Genomic DNA, 10,914 nt, shown 5'->3' on the forward strand with positions numbered 1-10,914 from the left:
GCTTAAGCCTCCATCAAGTGCCCCCCCGCCTAATGCTAACCAAAGATGTAACTTCCTGGACCACCAGAGTTGGTATCACATGCACTTTGGTGTCTTGGCCCTTTAAATTTATGACGGTGGAACCGAAACACTGTTTGGCCCAAGTGTTCCCTACTGCACCTTGCCTTATATGTCTTCAGGTTCCAGGCTGTCTTATCACCCAGCATCCCACTCCCTAGTCGGGTTTTATACTTGTTGTGGGTCGGGTGTTCATCAGTCCTCACCCTGTTTGGTCCTGCCAGGATCTAGTCTGCGTTGTAAATGTCTGATACCCAAGGAGTCTCTTCAAGTAAGTTATTGAGCCTTGCCTGGCTCTGATTATTTGAGGAAGCCCCTTCCTGGGTCAGCCGCCACGTCCCTGTGGTGCAACCATGCTCTGAATCTGGCCCTTCTGGGCTGGTCGGGAACCTCACTTCTGGTTCCCCTTTTTGCTCCCTGGCCAGGCTTTTTATCCTAGACTCAGGGGTCCGGGCAGCAAATCAGTCCCGGCACACTGCTATAAAGCATGCCCACACCGATGTGGGAGCCGGTCCCAGCTCCTCCTGACTGCTATTTTTTTTCCTTTTACCATGGTGGACAGGGTCGCTGCAGTTTCACTTTCACTGCATTCTAGTTCTGGTACAGCATCCTGCTGGCTTCGCTCAATGTTCAGCTGAGGTAAGTCTTTCTTTTCACAATGACAGCCCTAAGACTAGAACACTGTAGTTTAATGCCTAACTGACCTGGTTAGGTTACATGCAAATTCATCTATCTCCTTGCATACCCAAATGCTTCTAACTTCCTGCCCTTTTTTACCCTGAGCACCTGCCGCTAATTATGTTCTGCTTCCCTATCACCCTCCAGCTAAACCCTTGGTGGCACCTCACTGCACTGCACAAATACAATGGAGAACTGACATGGATGGCAAGATGAGAAGGAAAGGACCCAGATGGACTCACAGATGCCCAAGGCAAATTTGCAAGGCTGAGAGAAAATACTTGTTTTTGTAACCCAAGTGAATCATTGAGTTGCCAGAGGCATGGAAACTGTGCTCCATGCCAGTTTACAGTATTTTTTTTCTGTATATAAGTGTGTTTTAAAGAAGATTGAAGACCTGATTCTGTACTAGTGAGGACAAGGCAAGTCTGTTACACCTGCTGGGTTACTCAGAAACCTGTCATCTGTAGGCATGTGTTAGCCTGGAGTCAGTAAATATAAATTCCGTGTCCTCTGGTTCAAACTCAAAAAATGAGAATGTAGTCAGTATTTCATGATGAATAGGGTCCCTTGGTACTATTTATCTAGTCACAAGATAGATACATTATAACTGCTGATTCTGTGGCTTGAAAAAGTAACCAACTTTGGCATATGCACACTGGGGCCACGTGCTAAGGGAGTGATAAGTAATGCTCCGTGATGAGCAGAGTTTCTTCAGTCATATACTACTGAGGGTGTTATTTGTGTTACCCTCTTGGGACTGCTTTTTCAAACCACAGAAAAAGAATTTCCTATTATAAATTTGTACTGCATACTTCCTGTATAGTACAATCTCAGTTATCCGAATGTCATGAAAAGCCACTGATTAATCCAGGTGTTGGCAAAGAGAAGTATTTTTTGACTATTCTGAACAGATGTGGGGGTTGTGGCTTCTTGATAACATGGAATTTAAAATAATTGAGATTGGGATAACTGCAGTTAGGCTGTTTATACTTGTACAGCATCCACCTATGGACTAAAATGGGCTATTTCCCCCCCAGCATAAAAAGATTAAAGTCAAGACCATAAAAGCTATTCATAGTTTTATTTCAATATTATCACTTTTCCCCCCTGAACCATGAGTGACTGGTGCCTCCTTGAATCGGGGGGGGACATCTGCAGAAGCCACCAATGGTGGTGTGTACCCCCATGCACCCCCCCTACCAGTCGCCTATGCCCAAAACTCTCAACCAAAAAAGATAATAGCAAAGTCAGCTAAAGGGAATAGAAGGATCGAGCCCAATCTATTCCTGTAATAACTCCAGTGGAGTTAGTAGGTTTATCCTAAGGATTAATCTAATTTAGGGAAAAAAAGACTACATGAAAAAATTGATATTTTTGGATTTTTACTCATTCAGACTCATGTAACTTAGCTAACTACACTGTACCATCTGGATATTATTATCTCTAATGTGTGTGACTATATCAAGTTACATTAAAAGATAAGTTAAAAGACCATAACATTACAAAATAGAACAAACAGAACTGAGATTGCCTATCCAACCTGCACTGCGACCCCCCGCCCCATGCATGTTCATTATGATGTCATCTTTGAATATATGGTCATGTAATATGTTTTTCTGTTGGTCCCCTACCTCATTTAGGCAATAGTTGAATGAATAGTTGTTTGACATTTCTTTTTCTCCACCATGTTCAGTGTATGGTTCCATGTCTATTTTATGCATACCATCCAGACTCTATATTGAATATAGAATTACTACTTTCTGTCTGGCACTTCTTTGTTCTTCTGGGAGTGTTTTAAGAATATTCAAGAATGTATCTTCACAATACTGAATAGGTGATAGTATTATTCTACAGCTGAGGGGCCACAGCACCACAGTGTTAAGGCTGACATTGTCAGAAGCATCAATTAGTTTTGGGTGATCAACATTAAGCACCTACATCCTGATTTCTTTCCACAGCACTCAACTGTTTTGTTGAAATGTTGATGTACTAATTCTAGTTGCATTGGTGTGGTGTTGTACCCACGACGGTCCAGGAAATATGAGGGGCAAGGATTTTTGTAGATTAAACTTTTTATTGGACTGATTGTATGGTTGGGATAGATTTGATTTGTACAACCTTTGAAATGCAGTGCCTCCATAAATAATTTTTTAATTCACTGTATTCAAAAGCTTGTTTAAATCTATCCCAAGCTTGCAGCTTTCTTGATAAGAAAGAAAAGATTTCACCCACTAATTTCAGTGAAGTACTAAGTATTTCTGCAAACTCAGTCCTTGTTGTTTTGTACTGGGCACCCACGAAGAAAAGAATGTGGGACTGATGGCAAAATGTGTGAAAAGTTTGATTACCTCTTGGGTAAGTAGAAGCTATTTTTCTCGGCTGTAGAGGATATATGAGATTAGCATGTTGGTTCATAAGTCTTAGAACTGGCATTTATATGTTGGACATTCCTGCGTAAAGCTATTATACATCATTCAAACAAGAGAGAGCAACATTTAAACAAATGAGAACCATTTTTAATGACTGTCTGTCTGTCTTTTCTCAATTTAAGTTAAAATGGTGAAGTCAATCTTTAATCCAAAATTGTAAGGGCATGCTGTTCAGCTATAGCTATCTTGACTGAAGAGTCTATGTCTTTGCTTATCAAAATCCAAATATCTGAGATTGTGCAAACCTTAGTATGTCCAGAGCGTAACTGATAAAAGAGCAGGAAAGATTGTTTACTATTTTAGCTGCTGAAGGAGGATGTTGTATATTAGCTTTTTCCAGGTTACAAGGTTCTAGCAATACAGCTAAGGTTAAAGGCATATGATATAGTCACAATTAAAGAATGGAGTCTTTGTTTTTTGCACAGTATGGCGCTAAGACAGAAGGATTAGACCAGGAAATTAAAACCAGGTGGCTATTGGTTTGAATTTTTAAGGCTAAAGATTTAACATTCAGAAAGCAGGGCTATTTCCTAATTTAATAACAACACATTTTCCAAATACAAGATTTTTTTAATTATCTTATAGATGTTTGTTTGCAGATGTTTCTGTTATATTATTGTTGGTGTGTCCACACAGCAAACATGCTGAACATATTTGCCTTTTAAAGTCATGTTGGAATATAGATAGGCTTTTTGTGGCATTAAGTTTTCTAGTTAATAGTGACAAGATTGGGGGGGTGTATATAATGCCCAGGGAGAGTGGGCTGCGTTTCTCAGCTAAACAAAAGTATAAGACTTTCAGCTGTGTGCAAATGCTCCTATTAAAATGTCACAATTACAATCCTCTACGGAAGTTCAAATCTTACATGTTTTTCTTTCTTAAGATATTTGTAAATACTCTACAATGTTTAAAATCTATAACAAATAGAAGTACCTGTTTTTCTCATGTCCTTTATGTTTACCATAAACTCTATTGTACAATATATAGGTTACCAAACTAAATTAGCTTAATTAATTTCCTAAAAGAAAATGATAAAATATCTTAATTTGCTGTAAGTATTGGCAATAGTTTATCAATTTTTGTGAAATAAATAATAGATCTGTCTCTGTCAGAAAGAGTATTCAGTTGAAACTCAGAAAACAAAGGCTAGTGCATTTTATGAATATTCAGTTTGTCTGTCTCTTTCTGATCAAATGTTAAATACTTTATTTATTTTTCGCATAAAGAAGTGCTTGTCTCCTATAGTGGTCAATGTTGACATTATAACTATAACTAGCAGCAAATCCTCACAGAATGCCTTTCCTATCTCAAAAAAGGCACTGCCATATCAAAACTGTCATCTAGTATAATGGACAACAGGATATATCCTCTTCAAAGGCCCAGGCCCAGTATCTCCAGGTCAATCATCCATTATGGACCAACATAGATTCATACACTGTAAAGCTGGAAGGGACCTAGGAAGATCCTCGGGTCCAGCCCCCTGCACCAAGCAGGAAAAATAACTGGGGTGAGGTGACCCCAGCAAGGTGACTGTCCAGTCTCCTTGTGAAGATTTCCAGGGTAAGTGATTGCACCACCTCTGGAGAGAGCTTATTCCAGTGTCTGGACACCCTGACTGTGAAGAAGTTTTTCCTAATGTTGAGCCCGAAACAGTCTTTCAGGCGTTTGTGGCCATACTACTGGTTTTCTCCAAGGGTGCTCTGGTGAACAGTTGTTGGCCAAGCCCTTGATGTATTCCCCTGATGTAGCAGTAAGCTGCTACCAGGTCCCCTCTCAGCCTTCTCTTTTTCAGGCTGAAGAGTCCCAGGTAGGGGTGGCCCACAATTTTTTGGGGTCCCCTGACATGGTGAAGCTGGCAGGGGGTGGTGGCAAGCACCCGAAGAAGCCGGTAGTGGCATGAGCGATGAGGGGGGAGTGGGATGGCAAGCGGATGGACATAAAGCCAGCAGCAGCAGCGACAATGCAGACTGGTGGCAACTGTCCACCCCGCCTTGCTACAGCACTGATTTTGAGTGTTCACGACCACAGGGGCCCCTTGGCTGCGGGGCCCCCTGCGTCCTCAGGTTCCGTAGGATAAGGCAGGGGCTGGCCCTGGTCCCAGGTCCCTCACCGTTTCCTTGTATGGCTTGCCATGCAAGTCTCTAATCATACAGGTGGCTTCTCTGGACTCTCTCAAGTTTTACCACGTCCTTGTTAATGTGCGACACCCAGAACTGGACACGGTCCTTCAGTTGCAGCTGAATAGAGAGGAAGAATCACTTCCTTGGTTTTGCTGGAGAGGCATCGATTGATGCATGCCAGAGGCCATTCGACACAAGTCCATTCCCCAGCTGACTGGGTGGTCCAGTGATCGTTCTACTGACAGCTCCCACTTCATAACCGTGCTTCTCCACTTTTGACTTAAAGGGCAGTCCACTGTGGTATCAGCATGTTAGTTAACTAGTTGCCCTTGTTCAAATTTGCCTGGTTTCCTGCTTTTAGCTGTCTAGGCTAAAAGGGGAGGTGTCTATTTAATAACTTGTTAACTAGTACATTCTAAGAAATGTTCAGAAAAACTCCAGTGTAAATAAGGCCAGGTGTGCTTTAGTATATTGTAGATGGTTATATATAAGTCTGGCTTAACTTCACCAGCCTGGATGTGTTGAAATACATCCTCTCTTGCCTATGCTAGAATTCTGGCACATGTTATTTAGACCACACGGGCCTAATTTATTACATGCATAAGGTAACCTTTAAAAACATTCTTTAAAAAAACCTGTATATTTGCATGAAGTTTAACTCTTGGTTGGGGCCTAATTTCAGCTGTAATGAAGTTGCTAGTGTTTTTTTGGCAGACTAAACTGAGAGTAGAACCCAACTAAGCACCTCAGTACTGATTTTCTGCTTCTCTGTATTGTCCTGCCTTTTCACTGTTTTACATGCAAGTTTTAATTAAAGCTTTTCTGTGAAGTTTATGCAAGCAAGAATCCATTATTTTCAAATGCTCTCATATACATATAACTTACACAATATTAAGATTAATAAGTAGCCAATAAATAAGTCTGTTCACTGAAAAAGAACTGCTAACCTTTCAAACAAAGCAAAGGATAAATGAACACAAAATGTCTCCCTATAACAGTTTTAACTATATAGATCTATTGTTGAGTTTACTCCCTCTGACTTCTTAAAAATTTTAACAGGCAGTCAAGGGCCCCTGTTCCTTAAAAGGGGAAGGGAGAGCAGGCTAGCCTTGCTGTGTAGACAGGCAGCCAAGCCAAACCTAGCTGCACTGTAATGAACCAGATGAGTGATGCACGTTTCCAGGCAGCCAGAGGATAAAGACTGCAAGCAGGTGGGATAAGCTTGAGCAGAAAAGGGCAGGCTGCCCATTAGGCAAAAGGGGAAATCCCTCTTGATTAGAGAATCACCTGACCAAAAATGGCTCCAGGGCATATAAACTGTGGCTCAATGTTTTGAAGGGAATGGAGCTCCTGGAAGGGGAGGGCTGCATAAGACCCTGGGAGACACCCAAACCACCCTGAGAGCTCCAAAGGAAGAAAGGCTGGCCTGGCAGGATGTCTTTTACCCAGGGTGGGGCAGGTTTTTGTTTGAAAATGGTTTGTTGCAGTTAAGTTTGACTGGAGGACTAGGTGTGGCTCATAGGGGTGGCTGGAAAGCCATGCAGGGGTGCAAAACAGACACACCAGCGTTAGACTTTGCCAAGGGAAGGACCTCAAGATAGGGAGACCAAAACAAGCAGAAGCTGAAAGTGGGGTTTTAAAGCCTTACCTGAACAGCGGGTACAGGCAACTTCAGAGAGAAGGCTAGGGCCTGAGCCCCCATGGGGTGGCTGATGATAAGGTTGGGACAGAGGAGCCAGGCCGGTGCAAGTTGGCCCAGGCTTAGGAGTCCACAGCTAGAGTAACCAGCAGGCCAGGGCCAAGAGGGCAGAAGCCTACACGAGCTGGTATGGAAAACATGGAATCTGGGGCCAGGATTTTGCAGCAGTGCCAGCATGGTCCGGAACCAGAGGGGACTGCGATCCACTGCCTGCACGCCCCAGAAACTTTGGCCGTGCACTGTCATGGCCCTAACTGCGGTCATGGCTCCTGTGGTCTCCATGGAAACCAGCCACCGTGATGCAAGCAGGGGCTGCTGGGAAATGGAGTCTGACCATCGGCCAAATCCACCATTTTGCCTGCCCCTGCTCTGAGGTGTCTGGTGTCCTGACACCAACAGGGCCAGAAGAGTCACAACTGCTTGCCTGAGTTGCAAGTTTGCAGTTGACTGGACCAGACTGGATCCTCTGGGTAGCCTCCTAAACTCTTGGAGCAACATCAAGGCATGGCAGACAAAGTAACAGGCAATGGGAATCCTGAGGACCAGAGGGAACAGGAGTCATGTGTCCGCCAGGGGGCATCACGGCCACACCTGAGACATAGGTGCTATTACAAGTACCTGTTTACAAAACTGGTGAGACCTTTAAGATCTTCTTCTAGACTAGAGAATCTGATGGTTATTTATTCACACAGGAGGTCTGGAGGTTGACACTGCTTTCTCGTGATCAGCTTTTCAAGAGTTAGCATGTTGGGTACTGAGATCTTTTGAAAATCATAAGGAACTGCTAGGCCATTTTAAAATTATGCCTTTTATTTAGGTGTAGGTTGTAGCCGTGTCACAAGCAGACAAGGTTCTTTGGGTGAATCTGATATCTTTTATTAGACCAACTTAAATAGTTGGAAAATAATTTTTAGGCAAGCTTTGCGGTTCAAAAACCCTTTGTCAGGTCAAGGAAATTTCAGCAGTTGGTGTGTGCTCTTCCTGGATGGAATGAAAAGTAAAGAAGCCAGTGGCTGGGCTGGTATGTATACAAGATAGGCAGTCAGTAAAGATGTGAATGGAGTCAATGGGTGAGAGAGAGGCTGGGGGGAGAAGGGGATTGAATGGTGGAGAGGTACCTGGAGAGTCAGATGTCAGGGAGGTTATAATGTGTCATAAATCCAATGTCTATGTTTAATCCACAAGTTAGATCGGGGAGCTGCACTTCTGTCTGCACCCAGTGCATTGCTAATTGAGAACTCTGGATACTTAAAGATAGTCCGATTTCCATTGACTTGTATGTGGTATTTCTTTCCTAGTACTGTGACCCTGACCTGCTCACTCCTTCCGTGTATGTTCTGCTCATCTTCGGGAGCCCAGTGGTAACAGAGAAGGGTAGGATACATATTGTATGGTAGGAGAGGTACCTGAAAATGTGTACATCTCACACCTAAGTTCCTGGCCCTAGTTATTTCAAGTACATAGAATTGATTTGTTTTGAATCTATGCTCTGGAGAGTGACATCTTTTCTCTTTTTGCAGAACAGAGACGGCTAGGCAGCAGTAGTAGAAACTTCCCTCTGCTGGTCTGGCAACATGCTCCAGCCCTGTGCAAGAGCCACGCTAGGCATATGATATTAACACAGTTTTTCTCCCCGATTTTTGCTTTTCCTGTAGGAACTGACAGCCAGGAAACCTGTGTGATACAGACACTTGTCTGTTGGGTAGCATTGCTAGCACAGTTCATGTATCACAGAGCTTGCTAACACATCTGCTAAAAGTTTTTGTCTCCCTACACACTTCCTTTGGATTTCTGGTGAGATCCCTGTTGGCCCCTGAGTTTTGTCGTTCCTTAGACATACTAATTTCTTTTCCATCGGTGCTTATATATATATCTGATGCTATTGTTTCTGCTGCTGCTTGTTGCTTGCATACTTTCTTTGAAAATACAGATGCAGCCTTTGTTTTTATTTTTGGAAAGTGTATATTTTCCATCGATAAACAAAGAACATCTATGTGTCACCTTCTCATTTTGTTCAAAACAGTTTTTTCCTTTATTTAAATTTCTAATGCAAACCTCCTTTCAGTCTCCTGAGCCTGCCTTTGTTATCTGTACAGTCTTTTACAATATGATTTTGTTATGTTTTCCTGGCTTATTTTTAATCATGACCCCATTTTTAACTAGTCATCTCTTTTGTTTAATAATACAATTTTTTTAAAATTCTATTAAACAAAATAGGTGACTAGTTAAAAATGGGGTCATGATTAAAAATAAGCCAGGAAAACATAACAAAATTATACATAGACAGATTTGACCCTGTTGGGTTGCCTTTGGCAAGTCACTTCCTTTACCCAGTGCTTCAGTTTTTTCATCTTCAAAATGGGTATAATAGTGCATGCTTTTTAAAAATTAAATACTTTGAATGTTATATAAGAACTACTTGCTGTTAGTAAAGTATTCCAAGATTCTTTGAATGAAGGGATCAGAGACATTCAAAGTATCTGATGAAATGAGCTTGCTTGGGCTCATGAGAGCTTATGCAGCTCTGATTTAGTTAGTTTATAGGGGCCCTCTCTACCCTACCTTTATTCAAAGTATCACCATTATTATTTTGCATTAGCTTAATCTGAAGAGGCTTTATACAATAAGTATCGCTGTTTATGTCTAAAGTCTATTTAATGATTGCTATAAATAGTAAGACTTTGAAATGGTGGGAACATAGCTACAATTCTGGACAACGAAAGTAGCACATTTTGGAATGGGATACCTGTCCAAGTTGATAATGAATGATCTACATCCGAGGCATGGATGCTGAAGGCCCATGTTTATGTAGTCAATTGATGGTGCTGGGTAATCAAATCTTGGTTTCTTAGGGCCAGTGCTTCTGCTTTTATCTGCTGTCTCCACATTTTGTGTTGTTTTTGTAACATGAGACTCAAACCAAAGAATTGGTTTGCCTTAATCTTTCTAACATTCAAGTAAATATAAAATTATTCCAAACTGGTAGCTGCTGACTTTAACTTACCCCAGATGCCAAACAAAAGTTTTAGCAAGGCACAGTTGTAGTATGGATCTCTCCCAGAAATCTGCCCACAGGAAGACATCTGAAAATCCAGCTGCTGCTATTTATTATAGAAGAATAATACTTTCTGAACAAACTGCAGCCTTGGAAAAGAAAGGTTCCTTTGGAACTCTGCTGTGCCAGATCAGCAAGATTAAGAACATTTTTTAGCATTTCTTTTTCATATCAACTGAACTGGTAGTCACTGGAGTGAACACAGGCCATCTGGACTGAGACTGGAAAGGAAGGGCACAGTCTGCTGTCAGCAGTCTTAAGCCATTAGCCAGTCAGCAGTGTGATACACAGGGCTTAGCAAGGAGTCTTGCACTGGAACAGACTACCATGATTAAAACCAGTCTGCCTGAGCTGGCATACTCGTTCAAGATGTTACTATTTAGTCTAGTAATGCAGACTTAGCTTTCCTGCATTTCTGATTCTTTCTGCATAGTCCGTTTAATTCCATGATGTACCATTTCTCAGCCATCACCGAGAAAGTCATGGAATCTCTGAAACATGGATTTGTAACATGGTGTTTCCTACTCAAAAGGAATTACACAATCTGCAAGGAAATGTGCACTTTTGCACTGTCTCCATTCTCACAAATCACATGTTTATGATTCTTTAAAGCCAATGTACAGCAAATTTTAATTACCTGCAGTATTTACAGTGGGGTGGTCAGCAATATTGAAAGAGCTGAATGCAGTACTGAATAGCAGTAGTGCAGAATAAACACTAGCAAAACTTGTTCTTAGCTCTAAGTACATGAGAGAATAAATTCTTCCCTTCCACACTCTCAGGATAGCCTGGGTCATTCAGTTGTTACCTTGATAAACCCTTAAGGCAGAGATTAGACTGTCCAGAGCTCCATGATGCAAGACCCAAATTCAT

The sequence above is a fragment of the Crocodylus porosus genome, unplaced genomic scaffold (genome assembly GCF_001723895.1).
Source record: "Crocodylus porosus isolate Cpor-Errol unplaced genomic scaffold, CroPor_comp1, whole genome shotgun sequence".
Classification (NCBI taxonomy): domain Eukaryota; kingdom Metazoa; phylum Chordata; order Crocodylia; family Crocodylidae; genus Crocodylus; species Crocodylus porosus.